The sequence below is a fragment of the Phocoena sinus genome, chromosome X (genome assembly GCF_008692025.1).
Source record: "Phocoena sinus isolate mPhoSin1 chromosome X, mPhoSin1.pri, whole genome shotgun sequence".
NCBI lineage: Eukaryota > Metazoa > Chordata > Mammalia > Artiodactyla > Phocoenidae > Phocoena > Phocoena sinus.
In genome coordinates, this window is record NC_045784.1 from 10583363 (window position 1) to 10593551 (window position 10189).

Sequence of the window (10189 nt, forward strand, 5' to 3'; positions counted from 1 at the left end):
ACTGGCCAGAATACTCCTGTGAAGAGAAGTTTCTTCTCATCAACGATTCGGTTTATCCTGAATTCATATGGAAAAAGCAGGATAAACGTTTGGTTCTTTCCCTGAATTTACCACTTTTCAGAACAGGGAGTCGATTCCCTAGCCTTGATTTAAAGAAAAAAATCACTCTGCAGCATAGATTCACATTAACATGTATCAGTTTGAGACATGGAACCTATTTGATGTGTTTCAATCCACTGCAGTTATTCTTACTGATAGTCATATTGTCCCATTTGTGGCAAGTGGGAGCCTTTTCTCATTCAGTTCTGAATCCTTTTGACATGACTCTGTTAGTCTTTGATGGCTTCCTTGCTTTGACAAGATGTTTCTTGTTTTTGACAAGATGTTTGTATGCCGAAACATTTCAGGCTTGTCACCTTTCCTGCCCAGACCTGGAATCAGCCATTTCTCCAAGGCTACCTGGCTTTTTTTCAAAAATGAAAAATAATATTTAGAGGCGATGTAATTATTTCTGAAAAAAATACACATTCATCTACTCAGATCATCCTAGAAGTCTATTGATGTAGGGATGTTGATCCTTTTAGTTTTCTTTATTTTTATTAAGCTCATGTTTCAGTTTTGGAAAAGGTTTCCAAAGTTTTAAGCCTCAGTCCAGTTTATTTAGGTATTTTTTTCTATTTGTCCAACTTTAAATTATAACCTTCAAAGGAAAGAAAAATGTTGGGTTTTAACTTTACTTCCATTTTCTGTTAATCTACGATGCATACTTACTAAGTGGTTTTCTGGTATCGTGACAAAGTATAATTTAGTTGATTACGAATGTTCTTGAAGTGGATACTTGACCAAAAACTTTCAATTCAAATTGTTATCCTACTATTAAACATGCCAACCAAAAAGACTTGGAAACTGTTGGTGGTTATAGTGTGGAAAGATTCACAATTACTGTATAATATCATGTATGAAACCATGAAATGTGCCAGCCCAAATAACCGACACATTATGGTGTTGCAAATGCTCTATGTGTTATCTCCCACTTGGCTGTTGGGGAGTTCAAAGTAGTTATGCTTCTGACAGTTTGAAAGTCTAGAGTGCTTTGAAGAGCTGCTGTTTTGCTGTTATGTTCTGCTCTCAGCCCTGTGCCTTTGTCTCAGATCCCATCTTCTTGGATTCTCAGCTTCTTGTCAAAATACCCTGGTAAATTTCTCCCCACTCAACAACAAACATTTCTTGAGTGAGTGATGGGGCCAGTCAGCTCAGCACCTGAGGGAGGAAGATAAGTTGGGCAGTGCGACTTTTCTTTTAGGAGACCCACTGCTTCAGCTTTACACTTCCCTTCTGCCTTCCAGGGGCTCACAGTTTAGCAGGACTATTATACCTGGGGTATAAACGAAGCCTGAAGAGGGGCACTAACTCGGCAGCAAAGGTTCGCTGTGGTTTCCTGTCACCTCTCTGTCTACTTTCTCCCTTACCAGACAGTACATTTCTTGTTAACAGAAGGCCAGGCGGTGACTCAGCCCTCGCCCCCAACCCGCGCCCCCCACCCCCGGGCAGACTGACCATGTTTTTCTCTGGAATCCTCTTCACTTCCCTCCTTTTGACCTTGTTCTCCACTCTTCTAAACATTCTTGCCTCTTAAAGCTGATTCAGCTTAGCTACACTGAAATCAACGGAAAGGCTTTTGCCCTTTTTCTTTCACACGTGTCCAACTGTGAAGCTGGTTTCCCATCCGCCCCCATCATGTATTCTTTTACAGTTCTTACAAAGGATCTTGCACTATAGGGCTCTATAAATTAATATAAATTAATTTTTAATAAAGAAGTTCAAGCAAACCTTTTAGATACCTTATCCATAATCGTGTTTCAACAATCCATGTAGTGTCTGTTGAATAAAATTGGTTCCTGAAAAGAGTGGGTGTCGGGGGAAAAGCAGTATTTTCTATTTTTTTTGGCGGGGGGCTACATTGGGTCCTTGTTGCTGCACGCGGGCTTTCTCTAGTTGCGGCGCATGGGTTTCTCATTGTCGTGGCTTCTCTTGTTGCGGAGCACGGGCTCTAGGTGCGCGGGCTTCAGTAGTTGCGGTACAGGGGCCCTAGAGTGCTCCGGCTTCAGTAGTTGTGGCATGTGGTCTCAATAGTTGTGGCACGTGGGCTCTAGGGCCCCTGGCTTCAGTAGTTGTAGCACACGGGCTCAGTAGTTGTGGCACGTGGGCTCAGTAGTTGTGGCTCGCGGGCTCTAGAGCACAGGCTCAGTAGTTGTGGCGCATGGGCTTAGTTGCTCCGCCGCATGTGGGATCTTCCCGGACCAGGGACTGAACCTGTGTCCCCTGCATTGGCAGGCAGATTCTTAACCAGTGCGCCACCAGGGAAGTCCCCAAAGCAGTATTTTCTGAGTATTTTATTTTACATAATCTCTAATTAAATTAATACATAGTACAAGCAGACATTTGACTGTTTCATCTTCTCTTTTAAAGTTTGGTTGGCCCCAAACCTTTTGGATCTTCTCACTGGGGAAAATAGGGGATCACTCTGGAATCAGGCACCTATCTTTGGATATCCTTTGAGTCTGAGAACCAGGCTGTCATTATAAAGTCAGGGAAAAAAAATAGCATCTCTACTTATCCTCAAGCCATTTTATTACTTAAAACTGTTAAATATTTATAGAAAGCAACATTCATGTGCTTTCTGTCTTTTGCTTAAAAAAAGGTTCTGTTTTCTTTAAGTGGCTAAACCATTTTGATTTAACTGACTTTTTACAAAATTGGTTTTCTAAGAGGCAGTTTATTTTCCCCTCCATGACTGTTATGCAGAGTCCTTCTTTGTACAGGGTTATCTAACTCTAATCAATTGTCTTTAGTCTTCACTTTTATTTATTTATTTATTTATTTTTGCGGTATGCGGGCTTCTCACTGTTGTGGCCTCTCCCGTTGCGGAGCACAGGCTCCGGACGCGCAGGCTCAGCAGCCATGGCTCACGGGCCCAGCCGCTCCGTGGCATGTGGGATCTTCCCGGACCGGGGCACGAACCCGTGTCCCCTGCATCGGCAGGCGGACTCTCAACCGCTGCGCCACCAGGGAAGACCTTCACTTTTGTTTTTTAACCTGCACGACCGTCTGCACGCTTTCTCCGTTTCCTTTTTCATTTGAAGAGTCTTTTTCTGGCTAATATCCTCATCCAGTCTGTGTAATGCATGCTCTTAAGAGAGCTGTGCATGAGGTGTGCAAGGGTTAATTTTAGTCGGGAAGTGTTTAATAACTCATTGTTCTTAGCTCCTTGGGTGAGGCCCTGGTGAGTGTAGGCTTCCTAGCGCAGGCTGTGAGGGACTTAACCCCCGGCTTTGTGAAACGCTTCCCCATTGAGGGAGCGGGGCGGCCCGGCCCAGCCCTGGCCCTGCCTCCCGTTCTCAGCTTTCATCCAGTGCCCTTCTGCTGTCAGGGGCAGTGGTCCGATCATGGCAGAGGTGGGGATGGAGTTGAGGCTGATCCCAGTAGCACTCGATAGGCTTGGCCCAGTGCGCCATACTTGTTCTGTGGCTGTCTGGTCATCCCGATCTTGGACCTTGTCTAGCCTTCCGGCCAAACATCTAGGCTCCCAGTGGCAACTGCATTTCATTGTGCTGAGTGATAAGCTCTGTTTTGGGGGGGTCACACTTTCTCCGGACGTGTACTCAGTCACCAACATTTACCGAGCACCTACTCTGTGCCAGGCGAGGGATGGGGACACTCAGATATGCCCTTTAAGGGCTCCCATTCCAGGGGGCAGACAGGGAGGACGGGCACAGGGAAACCGTCACAGCACAGCGTGATAAGGGCCGGTGGGACTAGTGGCTGTCGTTCGTGGAGCAGCTTCTGTGTACAGGAGGTTACAGGCATCGTCCCTTCTCCTTGCAGCTACCCAGTGGATAGATCATCTCCCAGTTTTAAGCACAAAGGAAGTGAACTCAAGCAAGGTATCCGGGTTCATGTCACCCAGCTAGTGAATGTCTCAGCTGGAATTCACTCCCGGGCCTCCCAGGCTCCAAAGCCTGTGCTCTTTCTCTTCCACCTCACATCCTCTGTAAAGACACTTAGAGATGACAAGAGGGGGGGAGACGGGCTGGGAGGCCCGGGTTCCTTGGGCTGTTCTAGAAAGCAGTGTGACGGGAGTGGCCTTAGTGCTGGCTGTGGCAGCCGGTGGTGGGCCTTCGTTTGTCTCTCACAGCTGGGTCTCTCCTTTCTCGTCTTGATTTCTCTCTTTCCCACTTCCCTGCTGATGCCCAGTTCTGGGAGCTGCTTCTGGCCTGCTATAGACAACGGTTTGCTGCCTCCTACCCAGGGAGAGAGTTCAGGCCCAGTGGCTCTTTGTTCACTGAGGTGTGCGTTCTGAGCCTGTCTTCCTCGGGGGAGCTAACACTCAGTTTTTAAGTTTCAGGCCTTAGGAATGACCCCTTGTTGGCCTGGTGCCCCTTAGTGGTGTGTTTGTGAAGACACCAAAGGAAAACATGGCTGGTGTCAAGGTCAGCTTTGTTGGACTTGAAAGCCCTGCAGCGCCTGTGGTCCTCACCCGGGAAGTTCAGGTCCCCAAACCCTTAGCCCTGACACTACCGAGAAAGCATGAGGTGGTGAGAACTGGGCTTCGTGCAGACCCGTGTTGGGAAGAGTCTGGTTTTTCAAAAAGTCGCTGCTTGGACTTCCCTGGTGGTCCAGTGGTTAAGATGCCGTGCTTCCACTGCGGGGGGAATGGGTTTGATCCCTGGTCGGGGAACTAAGATCCCACATGCTGCCAGCAAGGCCAAAAAAATTTAAAAAAAAAAAGTTGATGCTTGAGTGTATCCATTAGGGTTCTCTGGCCGTAAGCAACAGAAACCAACTCCCCTTTAACTAAAATAGGGAAGCGGATTTACTGGAAGGCTACGGGCTGGTTTACAGGGTGGAAGGAAAAGCTGGAGGATCAGGTCTGGGAAAGATGGCACCCAGGCAGCCCCGGGGATCACTGCCTCATCTGGGGGCCCTGCTGGGGGATTTGCCGCAGCCGGTTCCAGTCTTTGTCACAGCTGCTGCTGTGCGACATAGTTGAGTCCTGCGCTGGTAGAGGGCGGGGCATGTTGATGGACAGTCCCATCAGACTGTATCTCATCAGGGAGGGGAAAGTCCCCCAAACGGCTTCCCCTCCCCGAGTGGGGAATGGTTTCTCCCAGGGACACAGACACAGGCAGCCACCTCGATGCGTGAATCTTTACAATCATAAATTCCAAAATATGCATTACACAAACTCTGTATTTTTAAAAGCTGTATTGAAGTATAAAATTCTGCCCGTTTTAAGTGTACAGTTCAATGATTTTAATAAATTTATAGCATTGTGAAACTCTCACCAGAATTTAAGTTTAGAACGTTTCCGTCGCCCCCAAAGACATCTCGTAGCCATTTGCAGTCAGGCCCCGTTCCCACTCCAGCCCTAGGCAACCACTCATCTGTTTTCTGTTTCTGTAGATTTGAACATAGGTTCCTGACCAGTGTAATTTTGTCCGGGTATCCTGCAAACTATGCTATGGGTGAAAGAAAGAAGGAAAAAAGGCCAACGGTGTGGAAGTCTGGACCTCATGGTGTCAGTTTTCCTTCCTTTTTGCTTTAGATTTTCCCTTCTCTCACCTGGACTGTAAGATGGGAGAGCTGAGTCCTAGTCTTGATGCTGCCATTATTTAGCTCTGTGAGCCTCAGTCATGGAACCTTCCAGGCCTCAGTTCCTCATCTGTATAGTTAAGAAAAGGGTTTGACAAGATGATAACTCATGTGCTTTCTGTCTCTAATGACCAGCAGCTGTGATCTTTTTTGGTGAAATCTTTCTTGGTGAAAAATTACATGTATCCGTATAGCTGATTCACTTTTTGCTGTACAGCAGAAAATAACACCACATTGTAAAGCAACTATACTCCAATTAAAAAAAAAATCTACCCTGAAAGAAAAAAGAAAAATTACTTCTTGATTGTATCTGCTCTCTTCAATCAGAGGGCTGGAAAAACACTTGATGCTGGCCAAGGGAGGTGGAATCCTGAAAAAGAGAAGGGCTTTTCCCAGCAAGAGCTCATAGTCTGATTGGAATGAGCCGCAGTGAACGCTCACGCATTGTGGTGAGCTCCCGGGGAGAGATCAAGTTCAGTGCACAGAGGTGGGGAGGGGCCGGTCACAGAGCGGGGCCTCTGAAACGCCACCCACCGCCACTGTGAGAAGTTTGCCCCGCCACCCCCGTGACAAGCTGCTTGGCAGCTGGCTTAGCCAACCACGGTTAAAACCACCCATTTCATCTTTGGGGGGAGGAGACATCCCAGCAAGTTTGAAGGCGGAGATGGGGAGGTTGAAGCATTTTGCATTTCGAGGCAGATCTCATCTCCTCTGGCTCTGCCTCTATCTCTCTGTGCCCTCGGGTTAACTGTAGCTTTGGCTTTTGCGGCCATGGTAGCTGGAGCCGACTTGGGGAGGCAGGCAGCTGGAGGGTGGTATTTTCTGACAGGGAGACTTCCTTAAGTTTTGTAATTTATGGTGTCTTTAAATATGGGATTTTGTTTGCTGTTGGCCTAATTACACCTCTGTTATATTTTATTTAGCTTAATGTTTTAATTTTGTGCTCATGCCCAGAGGTAGTTTCCCAAAGGGTACTGTTAAAAAAAATTGTAGGTCGGGTTTTATCCTTGCTGCAGCTACCTGCAGCTTCCTGAAGGCAAGGAGATGGGTTTTGGGGCCACACACTTTCTCATGGGCCCTTGTGAATATTTCGACTGTGTTGGTGCCGTGTGAGGTCTAGAGCTCCTGTCTGCCAAGTATTATCCTCAAGCATCTCTGTAAAATAGAAACATAATACGGGCCGCAGAAGTGATTTTAAGTGTTTTAGTAGCCACATTCAGAAAGGGAGAAGAAACAAGTGAAATTAATTGGAATAATGCTTGAAATGAAATTGAAGAATTTCACCCAGCATATCTAAAATAGGATCATTTCAACATACAATCAATCTAAAAATTAATGAGATACTTTACATTCTTTTTTTTTCCCTCATAAGTCTTTGCAACTTGCTGTGTATTTTACAGTATGTCTCAATTTGGACGAGCCAGACTTCAAGTATTCAACAGCCACGTGTGGCAGGTGACACTTTAGTGGACAGCAAAGTTCTAAACCTTTCAAAGGCTCACAAGGGACACAGGAAGAGCCCTTAGAAGGGGTAGGAGAGACATAGTCTCATGTTTTGTGAGCTCTTAATAAAGCCATACATAGGTTTCCTTCTCTTAGAGAAACCTGATATGTAAAAATTCTTCTTGACAGGAAAGGTAAAGCAGGAAGTGATTATTCATGTTACAAAAGAATTAACTGCAGGATCCTTTAAATAGCAAGCTCCCTTAGTGCACTGAAGATCTGACTCAATTTGCAAAAATGTGATTGACACTTGGCATTTTAGTAGCATCTTTGTTGGGCAGAGAACCATCTGCCTTTATAAAATGCAAATGCAAGCTGAGCCGTCAGCTTCTCAAGGCTTTGTTGAGTACCTACTGTATGTCAGGGATGCTCGTAGGGGCCATGACAGAACTAAGGGAGATCTGTACCCAGAAGCCATTTAGAGGGTCGCTGGGAGGCCGAGACACACATGCAGCCACCACAGTGTGGAATTGCCTCGATACCAGGGCCCAGGGAGGCTTGGGGGCTGGATGAGCCAGGAAGGAGCTAGGCTGCGTGCATGGGATGAAGTGTCCAGGAGTTTAAAGGAAGGGTAGATCAGGAAAGACCAGCTCAATAGTATATTGGGAAGACTCGAAAACTATGCAGTTATGCTTTATATATCCCTGAGTCCCCAGTCCCTAATCCCCAGCCTTACTTCTAGCAGCGATCAGTTAAGCTGTGTTCTTGGACTCCTCATAAGAGGGAGACGGAAGCAAACCCAGGATGTGCTTCTCTCCAGTTTTCAACAACAGGCAGCAGCTGTTTATTTCTTAGGACCTATCTTCTTGAAGCAGATTCCTTTGCCCTCGTCCAGCTTTACCTTGATAGAGCCCACGTGTAGAATGCAGAAAATGAGACTTGCTGTTGAGGAAAGGAGAAGCAAGGTTGTGTGCTGGAAGTGGATGGGGTTCTGAGTTCCCCAAAGTACACAGGGTTTAAGTTCAGCGTCGAGATGGACCCTTGACCAGATTCCTCCCCCGGCTCCTTCAGGCAGGCCCCATGTGCTGCTTCCCCCCAACTCCGCTTAGGGCGATTTTCTGTCCCCTCAGAAAAGCTATGAGCTTTCATCTCTAAGTACTAAGATAGGAGCAGCCTTGGGGAGCCTAGGTCAGTATTCCAAGCCTTTTCTTGTTAAAAAAAAATAATACCTGTTATTTAAAAAAATGACTATCTCCATACATATATTTATTTATAGATCATGTAATATATTGCTGTACTAGTTGATTAAGAAAACCCAAAAGAAGTTTCTAAATATTTATTGTTAGGTTTAATGAACTTATGGAAAACATAAGATTGACTATTATGTGGTTTTAGGCATTGGTGAAAAATGGACATTTGTCTTCATGGCTCAGGTACATAGTTTTGAATATCTTGCTAAACCCAATAGTTCCATATTATAATTAGATAACTTAAACCTATATCAAGGGTGGGAGAAAACCCATATTACAAATTATCTTGATAACTCAGAGTGTTTTGTGCTGATTGGCTTGTCCTCGTGTTCACCCCCCAACATGGCTGACAAAGAGTTCCCACCCAGGGGCTGAAGTGGCAGCTCCACCATTTTCTTGTTGACTTGGGCGTGTGTTGAGTATTATCTACAGCCCCTACTTTCTTTACCCAAATCTTCTCAAGTCCCTCATCCATTTAGTGAGGGTGATTTTAGTTAAAGGGGGTAATAGTCATAAAGAGGCTCTACCAAGAGGCCTCCCAGAACTGCAGGGTGCCCCATGGAGCTGAAAGCTGGCCCTGGCAGCCGCCCTTGTCTAGGGGCACAGCTGTCCCTCAGGCCGCTCCATGCCCTCCGAGCACCCCTGACTGCCTGACCTAGAGGCTGGATGAAGGAGCTGGTGTCATTCTGCAACTGGAGCGTTAGAGAAGTTGAATTTTTCTCTTTTTAAAATGAAAACAAAATGAATAGATGTTTTCTTTTTTTTGTTGTTCACTAATTCCTGAAGTGAGTGCACCCCAGTTTGGAGGGCACTGGCTCAGAAAATAAGCTTAACTGCTTTGCTAAGCTTCAGGTTCTTTAATTGGGAAGATGGGCATCATAATACTGTGAGGATTAAGTGAGATAATGCAGGAAAAGTGTCTGGCACATAAACAGTGGTTGCTGTAATCTCCATTCCGATAGCAAAGCTTCAGTAGATCCATGTCTAGGTAATTTGAAGAAAGCTGCTTTTTAATCGACCTGGTTCTGATTGTTCTGATGACTCATTTTACCTGCTGGGGTGAGAATATGATACAAGAAAATTGGAGTGTTTCTGCCTTTGTACTTGTCAGGAACCAGGAGAAATCTGAAAAGGTTGCCTTGTTTATGCTCTTATGCTTCTCCTTTCTGTTGATAAGTGATGAAAATGGTTCACAACTCGACTTCAGCCTGGGCAGATTTCTGACAGCAGAGTCAGCCAGCTAATTTTGGAATGCAAAACTGATCTCGGAAAGCAAATTCTGCTTTGAGTTGCTTATGAACAGTGTGGGTTAGCTGACATTATAAGTGGACAAGGTGAGCACACCAGTCTGGGTGGACGGGGTCGTTTGATCTGGAAACACTTTGAGAGTGTATCCCTAATGGATATGCAAAGTGCATTTGACAAGGAGCCCCTCACCTACCAAACTTCTTCCTGGAAAACCTACCCCAATATATTGAATTTGTAAAAGTCATTTGTGCTTTCTTTGTCTCCTGTTGGAGAAATCTTTTTTTATATATACATTTATTTGTTTTTTATGTTTGGCTACATTGGGTCTTCGTTGCCGCACGCGGGCTTTCCCTGGTTGCGGCGAGCCGGGGCTACTCTTCATTGCGGTGCGTGGGCTTCTCATTGCGGTGGCTTCTCTTGTTGCGGAGCGCGGGCTCTAGGCACGCAGGCTTCAGCAGTTGCAGCACGTGGGCTCAGTAGTTGTGGTATGCGAGCTCTAGAGTGCAGACCCAGTAGTTGTGGCGCACGGACTTAGTTGCTCCGTGGCATGTGGGATCTTCCCAGACGAGGGCTCAAACCCGTGTCGCCTGCATTGG